Consider the following 12,368-nt stretch of genomic DNA (forward strand, 5'->3'; position numbering starts at 1 on the left):
AAATTGTCATTACCACACGCCTCCAAATTGGCTTCCTGATGGGATGCATCTGTCTGTTCCATGGACCCATCAGCAGAGAGCTTTTCCCAGCTTGGATTCATACAGAACAACATTATTAAAGACAAACCATCATCACCAGTTCCATTTTCTAACTTTGAAAAGGGGAGTGATTGTCCACCCTCTTTTTATATAAGTGGGAGAAGAAATGAGTAGATCCAGACACATTTTAATAGTATTTTGGGATTAAGAAATGAGTAGATCCAGACACATTTTTAATAGTATTTTAGGATTTAAAAATGACCCTCTCTAAACTAGATTCCTGAAAACTGATTCACTGAAGATGGTGAGCCACAGGAACTTCAGAGAGTTCCTGTTATAGAATCACAGGGACAGAAAACACCACCTCAGCTGCCTCCCTCAAAATTATAAAAACCCAGGGGCTATTTTAGTACCCACCTGCTCCCCCCAACTAACACCTGTCTTGGTTTGAGTGATAAATATGTATTCAAACCACAAAGCTGTGAGTGAAGACGTCTGCCTTTTGCTCCTGTGGGCTCCAACCCTTCCCAACGGAGGTGACGCCAGCAGACAGTGGTTAAAGGGATGGGTGTTAAAATCGAGCCAATTCCCAAGCACACCCAGCTCTGGAGAAAAACGCCTGTCAGACTTGCAGATGGAGCCAAGCTCCGGCAACTATGCAGAGCCTGGGAGGGGCAAGGAGACTGTGGGGGCAGAGGTCTCCAAGGATGTGGCTCAAGACAGATGCCCAAATGTCCCAGGACACACGTAGCAAAGAAGCCGAGTGCTAGCAGGGAAAAGTGTGGGCAGACGAAGACTGTCTTTCGGGAATGTAGTCTGTAACTACAAGTGTAGACCTGCACATGGAGCAAACCCTCCACTCTGCTGGGTCGCTCCTGAGGATCAAGGAAACATCTCAGTGGCTGTTGGAATAATGGGGGCTTTTAGGTTAATTGAGTTATGTCTTAGATCAAGATCCCCAGATCCCTGAAATGGGATTTCGTAAGGTTTATTAGGAAATGGCTTTAGGAAACCAGTAGAGGGAAGTGGAGAAAGGAAGGGAAGGGAACTCAATCCTGCAGAGGACGCTGTAGAGACGCAGCAACCTCACCTCAGAGATGAAGGGACAAGAGAGCTGGAATACTGATAACATTGTATCTATCAGTCACCCACCAAGAAGGACCACCATGGGGAATGGGTTGGGGAGGTATGTTCCCAGACACTTCCAACTTTCAGAGTGTGCAGAGGAAGCCAAGTTGAAGGTGTCATTACAGCCCGAGAACAGTGGTGGTCCTCAGACAGGGAGACTCAGCCATACTGGCTGTTAGGAGTGAAAGTTGTAAAAGAACATGGCAGAAGAACCAAAGGGAAACCTGTGGAGCAGCCCCAGCATCTACTACAGAGGAGGCCATTGCCTAGAAAATCCACACAGGGGCTGCTTAGAGGGGAGTATGACTTCTGCTCACAAAAGCACAGGCAATCTGTGCTCATCTTTCCAACAAAGAGTTCCTGGGCTACTCATCTCAGACATTTTCTATGTAATTGCCCAGTTCTTGTAGGTTTAGAGAAATTTTCCCAGACTAGTCTTTCTCTCCCATCCTCCTCTGTATTCTTGTATTCCTCAAACCGCTTTTTCCAATTCCTGTCTTTCCGCTTTCCCTTTCCTACTTCCTTTCTTCGCAATCTTTCTCCTTCTCCATCTCCTTCTCCCTCTCCTGCTCTCTCAGCCTTTGCTCACCTTGAAATGCCCATGTTTCTGCATAAAGACAGCAAAGATACCAAAAACTACTTGATGCAAGAAAAGCAATCAAAATTAATTCGGCAGGTTGCAGTAAAGAAGCCAGCCAAAACCCACCAAAATCAAGATGGCAACAAAAGTGACCTCTGGTTATCCCCACTGCTCATTATATGCAAAAGACACTCCCACCAGCGCCATGACAGTTTACAAATGCCATGGCAACATCAGGAAGTTACCCTGTATGGTCTAAAAACGGGAGGAATCCTCAGTTCCGGGAATTGCCCACCCCTTTCCCAGAAAATTCATGAATAATCAATCCCTTGTTTAGCATCTAATCAAGAAATAACTATAAGTATTCTTAGTCCAGCAACCCAACCTGCTGCTGTGCCTGTGGAGTAGCCATTCTTTCATTCCTTTACTTTCTTAATAAACTTGCTTTCACTTTAAAAGAAACATAAGTTTAGAAAATTTTCCCATTAAATCAAACTTCTTTAAGGGGGATAAAAATCCTTGGATTACTGACAAAGTAATATTTGATTCCAAAATCTCATTTAAACACCTTAAGGTGGCCGGGCGCGGTGGCTCAAGCCTGTAATCCCAGCACTTTGGGAGGCCGAGACGGGCGGATCACGAGGTCAGGAGATCGAGACCATCCTGGCCGACACGGTGAAACCCCGTCTCTACTAAAAAATACAGAAAACTAGCCGGGCGAGGTGGCGGGCGCCTGTAGTCCCAGCTACTCGGGAGGCTGAGGCAGGAGAATGGCGTGAACCCGGGAGGCGGAGCTTGCAGTGAGCTGAGATCCGGCCACTGCACTCCAGCCTGGGCGGCAGAGCGAGACTCCTTCTCAAAAAAAAAAAAAAAAACACCTTAAGGTTTAATAGGCTCGTTGCATCAGTATAGCTATAATATGCCTTTAAAAATCCATGCTGGCTAAGCGCTTTGTGGTATAGTCCTATTTCTGAAGCTATGTGCTTATTTAGTGGTGTCTTTCTGTTTTATTTGGAGGTATTACCATGTGAAAACATTTGGTAAGCTTGTCCTCTTAGCCGAAATAAAATCTAAAAGAGTTTCAAACATACTTTGACAGACTAATGGACACTAGCCAAAGATCAGGGATGTTTTCCCCTACTTGTGCTCACACAAACTTGAGAAGAGATGAATAACTACTTCCTGTTCTCACTCATACCTATCTCTAATTTAAATCTGCCCCTAATTAAAAATGCAGTACGATGAGAAAGCATATGATATGATTTGGCTGTGTCCCCACCCAAAATCTCATCTTGAATTGCAATCCCCACATGTCAAAGGAGAGACCAGGTGGAGGTAATGGAATCATGGGGTGGTTTCCGCCATGCTGTTCTCATGATAGCGAGTGAGTTCTCATGAGATCTGATGGTTTTGTAAGTGTTGCTGGTTCCTCCTGCACTCATTCTCTCTCCTGCCGCCTTGTGAAGAAGGTGCCTGCCTCCCCTTCACCTTCTGCCATGATTGTAACTTTCCTGAGGCCTTCCCAGTCATACAGAACTGTGAGTGAATTAAACCTCTTTCCTTTGTAAATTACCCAGTCTCGGGTATTTCCTTCTAGCCATGTGAGAACGAACGAATACAGTATAACCAGAAACCCTTATCATAATAGCTACAGAGGAGGCATTAGCAGCCTCCATCAAAATTCAAAGAACTGATTCACAAAACGAGACAAAGAGACAATAAAAAATATGGACTTTGTTGCCTCTCTAAAGATACCAAAATCCACACAAAATAATTAATGTCTGTATTTGCACTTCTAACAAATTCGCTTTAGGAATGAATGGGTAAAAAGAAAATTAATTCTTGGCTTTATTTATTTTTCCCAATACTCTGGACTTTGGGTTTGGACATTTTCAAAGAAGATATTTTTATTCTAACCACAATAATACAGTTTAAAAAATAAGTTATTTAATGTCTACTCTGGAGGGATACAAAATAAATAAGATGTGGATCTTGACCTTGGGATGCTTACACACTAAGGAAATGAAACACACGCTTATGAAGTAATTTGAGAGGAATGAAAATATACATGTGAAAAATAATATTGACAACAATTCAGAGTGGAGAAATAACTCTAATGCAAAAAGTCAGCATATGAATCAGGGAACCCTTCCTGACAATGGGACCGTGGGCACAGGCAAACACAGTATGTCTTAAGTGGTAACCCTGCTTTTATTTAAGCTGGAAAGTAGCACTGGAGTAGTTTTACATTCTTTACTTGAATTTACTACTTTCCTATATTTATCTGAAAACTATTTTCAACCTTGTGTTATCAGGAGCTGCTGAACTAAGAATGTTGGGGAATTGATTTAAAAGGATTCTTATTCCAAGTTCACGTAGATGTTTTTTAGCAGCCACTTTGACTCTCATTTGAACATATTCTCTCTAGTGAGAAGTAATAGAGTAATGAGCAAAAGCAGGTACTCACCAGGATGTGTGATAAAGGTGAAGGAACAGGCTTTGTGAAACAGGGAATTAGATGCCAAGATTGGCAAGAAGAGACACATAGTACCCGTTCTGTCATCATCCCAGGAAGAGCTGTGCTTGAGCAGACACACTGCATGTCTGTGCTCTGGGGAAGGGGCATTGCCTTCCTGTCTTCTTAGATTGAGAGTCAAAAACAGCCTTGGTTGTGAGGAATGATTAGATGAAATTTTAGCACCTGCCATCTGCCTATATGTTTCAGCTGTAGGCAAAGCTGTCAGAGAACATTCACGTTTGTACCAGGAGACCTTGCAAGATGCTGGATTCAGCTGCTGCATGGGCAGGGAAGAGGCACAGTCCTTGGGAAGCTGAGTTTGGGCACAAGCTCTGCCACTGGAGAACAGGGGGCCCTTGACCCTGGTGAACCCACTGCCTGGCCATTGATCTTCCAGGCATTCACTGGACAATTTTCCTTACTTTGCCACAGTAGAAAATAGGGCACATTTAGGATTGGGGAGATGTTGGTTGAAGGATACAAGATTTCACTTACCCAGGAGGAATGAGTTCAAGAGATATATTGTACAACATGATGACTATAGTTAATGTATTCTTGGAAAAAAGGAAATAGGGCATGTTTATTTAAAAGAAGTAATTAGGAGATACTTCACAGCTTCATAACCTCCAAGAGCCAGTATACTGGTGGGCATGCCATATGCATTCTAACAAGAGCTTCCAGAAAATTGCAAGGACCCAGCTCCAGGGTCACTCTGGAGCACTTCGATTCCTCTACCACATCGTATGAGCTGAGAATATGATACAGCCTTATCTGTCTCCAATGCAGCCTGAAGTAATCCCACACCAGGAAGGGTATTTTCTGTTGGTCTTTGTTTCAGACAATTTGGCAACTGAATTCAGCTCCATTTGCTGGGGGAAACCTGCTGCTACTGGTTTTGGCATCATATATTAAAGTAATTATGATGACAGCAATAGGTATGCACTCACCGTATGTCAGGCACTGCGCTGAACACATTACCTACATTATCCTATTTAATTCTCTCAACAAATTCGTTATTTTTTTATGTCATCTTTTACCACAAAGAAAATTGAGTGGAAAAGTGGGGATTCCAACCCATCCTTGTAACGACCTTACTATTCAGTCTTGACAATTTAGTAAAGAAAGCACTGATGATCGAAATTAGCCACAAGAAGTTAAGCCATAAGGCTGGGTGACCCTTACCTCCCTCGCAAAAACCAAAGCTTTACAAGGGAAGAAATTTTGTGTCTTACTCCTCAATCTATCCTCAGTGATGAGAACAGGGATTGGTACAAAGTAGATGTTTAATAAAATTGTACAATGGATGAACCCTACAAAAACCTCCTCTTCCAGGTCTCAGAGGTGCAAAGCTTGGAGGCAGGCAAAAATAAAGAGGCTAAGTCTGCCTTCTTGCTACCCCTACACTTCTTGGGAACTTTGCTCTCTGACTCCTGCTGATTTAGAATCCTTACCTTGCCTCTTGTAAATTTCTTCTCGGCTAGGGTGTAGGATAAATATAAGAGAACTTAGAATTAGGAAAGTCTCCATTAAAAACCTCACCTCTTCAATTCCTCATCTACATGAGTCCAAGCCAATAACTTAAGCTTTCTTAATTTGGAGATAACAATATCTAACTCAAAGGAACATATATATATTTCAAAGTCATACATACATGTTATATATCATCACTGACTAATTATTATTATTATTATTATTTTAGACAAGGTCCCACTCCGTCACCCAGGCTCTGGAGTGCAGTGGTGTGATCACAGCTCACTGCAGCCTCAACCTCCCTGCCTCAAGCAACTCTTCCCCCGTAGTGCCCCCGATTAGCTGAGACTACAGGCATGTGCCAACATGACTGGCTGTATATTTATTTTCATTTTTTGTAGAGACAAGGTCTCACTATGTTGCCCAGACTGGTCTAGAACTCCTAGGCTCAAATAATCTTCTGGCCTCAGCCTCCCAAAGTGTTGGGATTATCGGCATGAGCCACCATGCCAAGCCTATCACTGAAAAATTATTGTAAAGCATCTGAAAAACTCGTCTAAATGGAAAAGTTCATCAATGACAAATATTTCAGGTACAGAATGTAGGCTTTCCTCGATATTTCTCAGATCAACATGAAGAGCGGCAACCATCCGCTCTTGACTATATTTTATGGTCACTAATAATGGTATTCCATCTGTCACCTACTAATAGACATAACATCCCCTGTGGACCTTGCAGAGAGACCAGTCATCAAATGGCTCAGTCACTTCCATAGGTGCTTCTACCTGAGTACCAGAGTCAAGCGAGACCGCAGCTCTCTGCGAAAGTTAGCCCAGTCGTTCTGCATCGGAAATGAATGACTCCTGCCTTGTTCCCACCTCCACACCCTCCTACACGCACACTCTGAAAAAGGTGATGTCAAATAAACAGAATTTTTTTTTTAACTTATTCAAACCCTGCAAGTAACCTCAACTTCCCGAAAGATTCCCTGGGAACTTAGGAGAAAGAGAAAATGTGTCGCCTTATTTTTTCACTTATCTTCTAATCAAACAGAAAAGCCTCGGCTTTGCTTCGGGGCACTGGAACACATTTCCCTTCTCTGGGTGATGAATATTTAACACACGGGTCAGCTGTAAACAGCTGTAGCTCCCTGATGAATCACTCACTTCAGACACCCAAGCAACGTCGTCATCCAGGCCCTGCCCACAGGCACCTGGGTTTCTCCGCTCCCTTAGAACACCAGCAGCTTGTTCCTCCTCCTTAGCATTAGGACTCCCTCGCCCATGCGGCTCAGAGGCCTGCAGTTGATTGCCTTTGCCTCTATTGCGCTGATTCATCCCCAGCCTCACACTGCCTCTCACTTGTCTGTAGTCTCGTATTTTACACCTATGTGCTCGTTGTTCACTGTGGGAGCACCGCCCTTTCCCAGTTGCCTCACTGGCCTGCATGTTTCTCCCCCTTTCTCTTATCAAGCGTGGACCCCAGTCTGTTTTATAAATGAGTAAATGGAACCATCTTTCCTGCTTACCTCAGAGTTTGCCTCCAGTGCTTGTAACTCAAAGCATCTCAGTCAGACCTACTTTAGGTCAACAGCACCAAACAACACTGCGCCCCAGGCTTGGCGAGGCGGCTCACGCCTGTAATCCCAGCACTTTGGGAGGCCGAGGAGGGCGGATCACGAGGTCAGAAGATCGAGACCATCCTGGCTAACACGGTGAAACCCCGTCTGTACTAAAAATACAAAAAACTAGCCGGGCGTGGTGGCGGGCGCCTGTAGTCCCAGCTACTCGGGAGGCTGAGGCAGGAGAATGGCGGGAACCCGGGAGGCGGAGCTTGCAGTGAGCTGAGATCGCGCCACTGCACTCCAGCCTGGGCGGCAGAGCGAGACTCCCATCTGGAAAGCAAATAATAATAACAATAATAACACTGCGCCCCGCACGGTCAGCTAATGCCACATGGTAATTGCTGCACGTGTGAGTAGCAAAATCACGTGGAAGAGGAGCTGGCCTTGGGGACAATGCCACATTACAGGGAGGAGTTCCAGAAAAACCCACGTACAAATTTCTCAGGTTCACTCTTAGGTGCCCATCCTCTCCCTGACCCCACAAAAGAATAAAGATCTTACAAAGATCGAATGAATACCAGGATGGAAACAACTTGTTTCCTGGCATTCAAGCCAAAGGAAATCCTTACTATTAAAACTAGAAATGATTAGCAAAGACATGAAATACAACAGTTTAAAAAGCTTCAGGGGCCCACAAACACATGTGGATGTTCAATGTTTAAGGCCTTGAAACTAATGCAAGCAGGTAGTTAATCCTACCCTCAGTTTCTCACCTCAGAGCAGTTATCTGATTTTAAAGACCCCCATGAAGGAAGTTTCACAGTCATTTATGCAGTAACTCTGCAGGTAACCTTTGTACCGAGCATCAATATTGACATACTGCACTTATTCTAGTACTCAACCGATTTCCTTCTCCTGAAGAGCTAATTCAGTAACACCTAAGAATAGTCACAGTTCTTCCTTCAAATCCAACCTTAATATCCTGTGCTGTGGCTTCATCTTCCTTGCCTCCTCTTATTTTCCTCAATGGAGATGGGGCCCGTTTTATGACCATGAGTGCCGTTTTTATACCAAAATCATGTTAGTCTCTCTTCAGTGCTTTCTTCTTTTAGTCTAGTTGTTCAAATCCTTGGCTCTTTACTTGTGAGCCTTTTTTCCTCTGACTTCATCCCCACCTTCATTTCCTGGGCCCTGTATAATTCCTACGACACGGTTATGTGATGGCCAGAGGGCAATTGAACATTCTGGTGAGTTTTGGCTAATTTGGAAATCACGAGAATCTCTCTTGGGCTGCTAAATTCTTCATTCCTGTTAGTTCTCCCCTGGACACTCCTTGGTTTTTCTGAAAGTTACACAACATTGCTGATTCACGTTCAGCCGTTCAGTGTGCAGATGCCAAACAGCATATGATGTTTTGATTGGCTCTACATAAGAAACGTGAGCTTCCTGGCAAAACAGGGATAGACGTGTGGCTTTACCTCCAGGCTCTGCTGCAATGGCCAGTCACCCTCTTATTCTATACTCACAAACTCTGGCAAGAAAGGCTCAAAACTGGTTCACAGATTCACAACCCTGAGGTGTTGCCTGGTTTTGAATGAGTCTCATTTTGACTAAATCAGTGTGTCCCCACAATGCGAGTGTTTGGAAGGCAAAAGGAGACAGGAATTTGTTCTAACATCATGCCAGCTTAACCTCCACATTGTGTCACTTCCACCTAGGTGGCCAATGGGTTCCATTCCCTTTAAATGAACCTGGTTCATGCCCCTCATACTGCACTGAACCTTGCACGAGGCCAGTCTGAGTGCCAGTATTCCCTCTGCTCAGCCTCTGCCCTCCTCAGCTTTCCTGGTCTCAGGACCTCATAGGAGGTTGATTGTTTCCAAAAAATGGCCCCAATTCTCTGCCTTTCCCGGTATTCACATTGTTGTAACGTGGCTCTGTAACTCCTCCCATCCAGAGGTGGAGTTTACTCCCCTAACCCTTGAATCTGGGCTGGCCTTTGTGACTGACTCTGCAGCAGAAATGACAGCATGCCAGGTGCAAGCCTGAGCCTCGAGAGGTCTTGCACGCTTCTGCTCCCTCTTGCACCCCCACATCTGTTGTGAGAACAAGCTTCTGGAGGATGGGAGATAACAGGGATCAGAGCTGAGTTATCCCAGCTGAAGCCATCCCAGAACAACTAGCTCCAGGCAACCAGCCTGCTAACCACACATGCAAGAACAAGTCCAGCCAAGATCAGCCAAGACCAATTCTCATGAGTGGAAATCATGGATCAGCTGACCCATGGATTCATGAGAATTAAGAAATGGCTGATGTTCTAACTCACTGAATTTTAGGGTGATTTGCTATGCAGCCATAGCTAATTGACACATACTCCATATCCTGGTTTCTGTTCTCTATTTTGTTACTCCGATGGCTGAGACAATGAGGTATCTTTTCTCTCTCATATTTAATCCCTGGCATTGCTGAAGAACATAATGTCTCTTTTCCGACTACTTGTTTCCTTCTCTATAATTTTGGAGAAAATGTGCACTATTGTGGATGCACCTCTCTCCACGCCTTGCCTCCTGGGGGGAAAGGACTCAGTCACTGAGACTAGATGATTCCTTACAGGCCCCTTCAATCACCCCTGCAAAGCCACTCTTCTTTCTGCATTTTCTGCTCCTGGGGGCATCACTTCTAGTTGCCTAGTCAGTCGCTCAAGCAAAAACCTGGAAATAACCTACGGCTTCTTCTCCCTCATTCCTTGGGGGCCAAGCCTTCAGTTCTAATTTCTCAGCACCACTCATTGTCATGCATTTCCTCCTCTCTATTCCCACTCCCAGGGGGCTCTGGCCACCAGCAAGCAGTACCCATATGGCAAGCTCTCATGAAATATTTACTGAATGATGGGTCTATCCACTCACATCTCTCTCTGTAAGCAATAGAGTCATCAATGAAGAGCTTGTGAAATACCATTTGCACCTCCCCTTGTGTTCTCCCAAATCAACAATAACTTTGGTGACATCATCTTTTGTTGGCATCTTTTGAAATTGTGGGTCACAGGATGAAAAGTCTAAAATGTATGCAGGATTCCTAATTTCTACTACAAATAATAATGCAGTGAGTACATTTGGGTTTGGTTTGAGTATTATATAGAACTTAAATGTAAGTCAAAAGCAGAAAAAGACTTTAAGAGTACTGACCTTTCTGTCGGGAATCCTGCCTAATGCCACAGTCTCATGAGAATCTTTCATTGTATTTAATTTAAGTGACTCAAAATCATGTCATCAATGGCATTTGGCTTCACATAGATTACCTGCCCTGGCCACAATCTGATACACACCTGATGACGACTACAGAGGGTGAACTTTTGAGAGAAGGGATGCATTGTGTCAGGTGGGTGGGAGTGGGTCTGACATTTCAGACTCTCTCAGATGGATCTGTAACCAGCAAAATGCCAGAAGGAGGCCATTCTGGTGTTGCAGGTTCAGAGCCTGTTGGTGGAAGCACCACCCACTGGTCCTTCTCCACATAGCTCCCTGACTGCTATGATTAGGCCTTCGCCTTGGAAGCAGACCACAGGAGCCACAGGCCTTATCAGGAAACAAGTGTTGATTATCCTGAACTGTCTCTGTAGGATGTGCTTAAATCCTGACATGCATGATTTTGTCACACTAAACATGTGAATAATCTTGGCACTCAGGAATCAATGACTGGAGGACAATGCCTAAGGAAGTGGTGAGCCAACAGCAGACCTAAGGTAATGCAGGAGTCACAGGAGAAAGCCCCAGGTCCCAGACCTTCTAGCAGCTGCTACCCTTTGTTTCCCTATGCTCAGGGGTGAGCCCCTTCCCTTCCAGTCTCGACTTGTTTCTAGCACTGCACAGATGACATGATACTTCCACATCTTTTTGTCAACAATCTCCATAACATTGAGACATGGAAAAATTATTTTTATTGTTCCCATTCTATTATGAAAATATGAAAATAAGGTAGTAGATTAACCAGTGTTGTCCAGGTGCAGCGGTTCACACCTGTAATCCCAGCACTTTGGGAGGCCGAGGTGGGTAGATCACAAGGTCAGGAGTTCAAGACCAGCCTGGCCAACATAGTGAAACCCCATCTCTACTAAAAATACAAAATTAGCCAGGCATGGTGGTACATGCCTGTAGTCCCAACTACTCAGGAGCCTGAGGCAGGAGAATCACTTGAACCTGGAAGCTAGAGGTTGCAGAGAGCTGAGGTCGTGCCACTGCACTCCAGCTTGGGCATCAGAGTGAGACTTCATCTCAAAAAATCATAATAATAAAATAAAATAAATAAAAAGGATTAACCAATGTTACATAAATAATAGTAATACTGCTTACCACGTGTTGGCCACTTTCTGTCTCATATTCACTTCCTTTTAGCCTAATTAAAAATCTTGCTGAGTAGCCTGCATCAGCATCCTTTTACAGAGCAGGAAACTAACCAAGGGAGGTCAAGGTCTAGTGGCTTGCCCAAAGTCATGTAGCTAGGGTGGCTCCGAGATTGGATTTGCACCCAAGTCCAGCTGATTCAAGGCGCATGTTTGATTGGTTTTAGTTTACTTCCTCCAGGTTTTCTCTGCCCCACTTCATTGTTTGCTTTTGGGAACCCAAGAATTCAGGGAAGGATCCAAGAGCTTCATTTTCTTGGTCTCATACACAACCATTCTCTCCTCTTCCTCCTCCAAGAAGAGCTTATAGCCACATCAAACCTGACTGCAGTTGCCCATGGCATTAGGTAAATCCTAACTTTCTGAAGGCAGTTTGACTTTCCAAATCGTCCCCATAGGAAGATATTGGCATCATCAAAATGCCAGATCAGAGACTGTCCTTTGAGCTGTTATAATCCTGGCATTTGTTTTCATTATTACATTAGCAACTGAGAATAGCTTTTACCTGGGTATCCCATTGAATTGACCTACATGTTGGCAGACAGAAGAATCTTACTGTATCCTCCCCATACCACCAGTCACTTGTTTGGAAAACGAAAATCCCTGGCTTTTTCCTAGAAGATTCCAGTGCCTGGCTTCTTTTTCACAGATGGCAAAAGCTCAAAACAAA

The sequence above is a fragment of the Mandrillus leucophaeus genome, unplaced genomic scaffold, assembly GCF_000951045.1.
Source record: "Mandrillus leucophaeus isolate KB7577 unplaced genomic scaffold, Mleu.le_1.0 Scaffold27, whole genome shotgun sequence".
NCBI classification, from domain to species: domain Eukaryota; kingdom Metazoa; phylum Chordata; class Mammalia; order Primates; family Cercopithecidae; genus Mandrillus; species Mandrillus leucophaeus.